Below are 6,333 nucleotides of genomic sequence, written 5' to 3'. Positions count from 1 at the left end.
AAGAGAATACAGCTGGGATGGAGCTCAGTGGTAGAGTGATTTGTCTAGCATATCTGATCCCTTGCACCAGGAAAAAAAAATTAAGAGTGAAGCTGGGTATGATGGCACACAGAGGAAGACCTCAAGTTCAAGAATAGCCTGGGCTACCTAGTAATCAAGGCTAACCTAGATGACATAGTGAGACCCTGTTTCCAAAAAAAAAAAAAAAAAAGGAGTTAATCTCATGTTAAATGTTCTCACCACAATAACATAATTAAAAAAAAAAGAATCAGCAATCCTTTTTTTCTTTGAGACAAGGTCTTATTATGTAGCCAGGCTGGCCTATAAATTATAATCTTCCTGCCTCAGCCTCCTGAGTGCTGGGATTATGGTCATGCACCACCATGCTCAGCTAGCAATCCTTCTTGTCTTCCAGCTTCCAAAGGGTATTTTTACCTTTAATCCATTTGAGTCTACAATAATCCTAGGAAGGAACAGTACAAGAGTCTATCTCTGCTTTACTTATTTTTGTTATACTTGTGCTCTACCACTGCAGGGGTGCTAAATCTTTAGCCCTACTTGTTTGTTTGTTTTTGAGACAGAGTCTAGCTAAGTTACTAAATTGCCCAAGGTGGGCTTGAACTTGTGATCCTTCTGCCTCAGCCTCCCAGCAACAGGCGTGTAGCACTGTGCCAGGATCTCTTTTTATTAGAGAGAGCTGAGCTTCTCACAGTTTAAGGGAAATGGCTAATAACCAAGTCTATAAGGCACTTCTCCCAAAGTACCCAAAAGAATGGCAGCTTTATCAGAAGCTGGCAAAAAGTACTGCACACCCTTGAAAAAGATGAGCCAAGACCAGACATGCTGAGAGAGTCGAGGCACAGGTCTAAGTGCTCAGGCAATTGGCCCTGGGGGAATGTAGCTGGAAAACCACACAAGTATCACCACTACCTTGAGCTAGATAAGGGCAATAGTACAAGCAGATCCTGAACACCAGGATGCTTGAAACCACCCTCTAGCAAGCACAGGTGTAGCAGAGGCATGGGGCCTGCATCTTTCAGTTGCAGTCTGGGGCCAGGCAGGAAGTCCCATTCTCTTAGAAATGGGAAGTAAGGAGCTGGGTGTGGACGCCTGTAATCCCAGCACTCGGGAGGCTGAGGCGGGAAGATCATTGCAAGTTCAAGCCTGGGCTACAAAGTGAGCTCAAGGCCCCGCCTGAACTGCATATCGAGACCCTGCCTCAAAAAGACCCCCTCCCCCCCAAAAAAAGAAATGGGAAGTGAGGGGCTCCTGGCCTCAAGATGAGCTAAGGCTGCTAAAAGAGCAGGTGGATCTCAGATGCTGCTGCAGATAACCCTGCGACCCAGGAGAAATGACCCTGCACAGAGGCTGCATGCTTGGAGAACATGGCAGCAAGGAGGCACTTGGGCAGGGCTGAGGGCCCATGTCCCCTAGGGGAGGGTTGATCATGTCTGGTGTAATATGTAAGAATCTTATGTGCCATCCATGTTCAATGATACAAGAATTTGCCAGATATCTGTGGCTTCCTTTTTCTCTTGATCCATTCAGATTCTCCTTCCAGATTCAAAAGAAAACTGCTTATCATTTAAAGGCCACAATCCTGCCACCCAACACCCAATTTCTATTCCTCCTTGGGATGGCACAGTAACATTGTTTTAGAAGGCACACTGATTTTGGAAGGTGACAAATATGGCATAGTCCCTGCTCACAAATAACTTACAGTCTAGTGGGTGCAGGTAGAGAGAGATGTTTAGGAAAAGATTAATGAACAAAACTAGAGAGACTGATGCATAAAGTAGAAGACAAAGGAAAGTGACCAAGCAGTCCAGACCAATGATAAAGGGCCACAAGAGAGGATGAAAACAAGAAATGGGGGTGGGGCTGGGTGTGGTAGCACAAGCCTGTAATCCAGTACTTGGGAGGCTGAGGCAGGAGGATCGTCCATCATGAGTTTGAGGCCAAACTGTGATTTCTTTTTTTTTTTTTTTTTTTTTTTTTTTTTCTCCTGTACTGGGAACTGAACTCACGACCTCGCGCTTGCCAGGCAGGCGCTTTTGCCGCTGAGCTAAATCCCCAGCCCCTCCAAACTGTGATTTCAAGGCCAGCCTGAATTACAAAATGAGACCCTGTCTTAAAAAACAAACAAACATAAATGGGGATGGGATACAGCAATGGAGAGAAAGATGTAAGGAGACCTCAGGAGGCAGGATGATAATGAGACAGAGGCAGATGGAGTCAGGGAGGAGAGAAGAAATAGAGATCAGGGACAACATAAGTAGGAAGGAGAGACAAGGAGCCAGGATGGGAAAGAGATATAAATCAGTTACTATGTGGACCCTATACAAACTCTGATTCATCATGTGAAAACTTTTTTTGTTTGTTTTTTTGAGATAGGGTCTCACTATGTAGTTCAGGCTAGCCTTTTTTCTTTTTTTTTTTTATCTTTTTTGAGACAGGGTCTTGCTATGTAGTTCAGGCTGGCTTTGAGCTCACTTTGTAGCCCAGGCTGGTCTTGAACTCACAACAATCCTCCTGCCTCAGCCTCCCCAGTGCTAGGATTACAGGCATGCGCTACCACGCTCAGTGGAACCTTGAACTCACTATTTGGCCCAGGGTGGCCTTGAACTCATGGTAGCCTTGAACTCATGGTGATCCTCCTGCCTCAGCCTCCTGAGTGCTGGGATTACAGAGGTGCACCACCATGCCCAGCTATGTGAAAAGTTTAATTTGCCTAAATTTTAATTTTTTAATTTTTAAAAATTTTTTCTGGTACCGGGAATTGAACTCATGACCTTGCGCTTGTCAGGCAGGCACTGTGCCGCTCAGATAAATCCCCAGCCCCCTTATTTTTTGTTTTAAAATAATTTAATTTATTTATTATTTTTGTTTTCATGCTATTGTAGTTTAGATCGGTCTTAAACTCACTATGTAGCCCAGGCTGGCCTCAAACTCACAGTGATCCTCCCGCTTCAGCCTCTTGAATGCTGGAATTACAGGTGTGAGCCACCATGCTCAGTTTATTTATTTTTGAGACAATGTCTCACTATGCAGTTCAGGCTGAACTTGAGCTCACTTTGTAGCCCAGGCAGGTCTCGAACTCACAGTGATCCTCCTCCCTCAGCCTCCCAAATCCTGGGATTACAGACATGGGCCACCAAGCCTGGCATCAGGCTGGTTTTGAACTCACTGCATAGCCCAGGCTGGCCTTGACTTATGATGATCCTTCTGCCTCAATCTCCTAAGCGCTGGGATTACAGGGGTATGCCACTTGACGCCTGGCAGTTTTTTGTTGTTGTTTGAGATAGGATCTTACTCTGTAGTTCAGGCGGGCAATTTGCTTACATACTTAAACATCTTTATTCAAAACTTTCTTTAAAACTAGAGGTCAGAAGTATATCCCACACCGGTTGTCCTGGCTGCTGGGGATGGTGAGACAGGAGAATCACTTTAGGCCAGGAGTTTGGAGCCATCCCGCTCAGCGTAGCAAGATTTAGTCTCAAAAACAGAAAAAGAAGCTGGGCATGGTGGCGCACATCTTTAACCCTGCACTCAGGAGGCTGAGGCAGGAGGATGGCCTATGAGTTCAAGGCCAGCCTGGACTATATAGAGAGTTCAAGGTGAGCCTGAACTACAAAGCAAGTCTCTGTCTCAGGATCAGAGTTTAAGACCGCTCTAACCTACAATAGCATGAAAACAAAAATAATAAATAAATTAAATTCTTTTAAAACAAAACAACCAAATAGCCAGAAACCAGCAGAACAGCCATTCTTTTCTGCTGCCAAAGTTCTTCAACCACTGTTTATGCTGCCTCCTGGGGAATTTTATAGACCAAATTCTTTATTTTACTTTAGACCTCACCCTTTGGGACATCCTTACTTCCTCTTTAACATTATAAGGGAAACTGGAAACACTTTAACATAGTGAACCTGCTACAGAATTATCTTTCACCTCCTAAAACCTCTGTAAAGCAGTAGGTGATATGAAAGCAGAGATTAGTTTATTTATCAAGACGTCAGTTTATTCCAGGCAGGGAACTTCTCAATGCTTCTGGAAAGATTTTTTCCATCCCTTCTAGCCACGTAACATACTCCCCTTCTCCCTGTAGCCACAGTTGAAACCATATAGTTAATTCATAGTTTAGTGGCCTTCTTTAGCATTGTCCCAAGCTCTACTCTCCCTGAAAATGGTTCTTTTAGGGCAAAACAGTGAGCCTCACAGATCTGCCCTTGCCTATCGCAGCCATTGTGATTGTGGGGGGACTCACTAGCCATCTGCCTATCTCTTATCTCACCCTGCACATCTGCTTTGGTGTATTAACAAAGCCTGCCTGTGGAGAAACCACTGTGTATATATTTGTTTAAATATCCACGTCCCTTATTGCAGACTAGTCACCAAAAGGTTTTCAAGTGGGAAACAGCTGTCCTAAGTTTGACAAATCTTGTTGCACTTGAGGTCCCATTCAAAATAAGCACTGCTATTACTTTTCTGGAGCCTTTTTGTGCCTCTGTCCAGCATGCCTACCTAAATTAAACTTGTAGGCCACAAGTTGTTTGTTAAGGGTTAATCATTTTGTTGAGCTACTGCTAGGGATCTCCTCCAATTCTTTCCTCTTGAGTATTCCCTGAGTTATAAGAAGGAATGGGGCTGGGCATGGTGGCACATGCCTGTAATCCCAGCACTCCGGAGGCTGAGGCAGGAGGATCATTGTGAGTTCGAGACCAGCATGGGCTACAAAGTGAGCTCAAGGCCAGTCTGAACTGCACAGCAAGACACTGTCTCAAAAAGACCAAAAAAAAAAAAAAAAAAAGCAATGGGAAGGAAATAAGCTATTTATTTATTTATTTATTGTCTTTTTTTGAGACAGGGTCTCGATATGCAGTTCAGGCTGGCCTTGAGCTCACTTATGTAGCCTAGGTTGGTCTCGAATTCACAGCGATCCTCCTGTCTCAGCCTCCCAAGTGCTGAGATAACAGGCGTGTGCCACCACGCCTGGCCTAAAACTATTTATTTTGCAAATAGCAAATGAGGCCCAACACTTAACTAATTTGACAGTGGCAAATCTTTCTTTCAAAACAAAACAAGTTGATGACTTTACAGAGAGCCAGATGCCTACAGGACCATACCTGGTAGCACTGGTGTGAAAGACTACTGTTTTTGAAATATATTTTACAGTAGTCTGAAGGATTGAAAAAGGCCTAAAACCTGGTTTCTTATCATCTTATTTTATCTTTCTTTTTATCTTCTTTGTATCAATGTTCTGAAAATTTGAGAGTCTAAGGGCAACTGATAACCAGGTGTGGTGGCTCACGCCTATAATCCCAGCACTTGGGAGGCTGAGGCAGGAAAGGATCCCTGGGAGTTCGAGACCAGCCTGGGCTACAAAGTGAGCTCAAGGCCAGCCTGAACTACATAGCAAGACCCTGTCTCAAAAAGACAAAAAAAAAAAAAGAACGAGAAGGAGCAACTGGTATCCGAATAAAAAATACTGGTCAGTGACTGGCATTCAAGATGATAACACCATAAGAAAGAACCGATTTGGTTTGTGACATGTTTCAGCGGGCAGTGGAAGAACACTGGACTCCTCCGGTGGAGTAATTATACAAGGTCTTTAACCTACTTCAATTGTCTACCTTTAAAATGAGTATAAAAGATACAAAGCACTTCAACTTGTCTCCTAAAGATGTGCAACAAAGCAGAAAATGTCAAACTCCCTAAATCTGCACGTAGAAAAACCTTGTGCTGTATGTAATAAACGATAATATCTTGGGCTTATGCAGGGCCTTTACCCTAGAGTTCAAACTCTGATAGAAATAGAAGGCATTATTTCAATTGTCTTTCATTCACATCTTCCTAAGAGTTGAAGGCTGTTTATGCACACTCTATGATTCACCATGTTCTCTCTCCTCCATTCCTAGTTCCCAGGAATCAAGAGCTTGAAGTGTTGCAAACCAATGTACTGCAGGGAGAAAAAGATCTGTGTGACACCACTTAGCAAGAGCGTAGTAAAGCCAAAAGTGCCAGTCTCAAGCACTAGGATATATAATACCCAAGCCACCGTCCTTTATGGGATTCATAATTTAAACGGCCCCAAAGCAGGAGATTGGCTGGGGAAATGCCCTGATCGCAGCTGGGCTCCTCGCATGGCACTGCTCGATGCCGCTGGCCGGGCTCCGTCGACGTCCGCAGCCTGCTTGCCCGTCGAGCAGCTGTCGAGCCGCGGGAGCCCGTCCGTGGGCAGGGCCGGCGCTGCTCGGGCCGCCGCTGCCCCGTCGCTGACCCTCGCGCGAAGCTGCGCGCACCCAGAGGAGACATCTTCCCGGCCGGGCCTCCTTG

This window comes from Chinchilla lanigera, unplaced genomic scaffold, assembly GCF_000276665.1.
Source record: "Chinchilla lanigera isolate Chin_1 unplaced genomic scaffold, ChiLan1.0 scaffold00021, whole genome shotgun sequence".
NCBI lineage: Eukaryota > Metazoa > Chordata > Mammalia > Rodentia > Chinchillidae > Chinchilla > Chinchilla lanigera.
Note: the sequence above shows the minus strand (reverse complement) of the source record.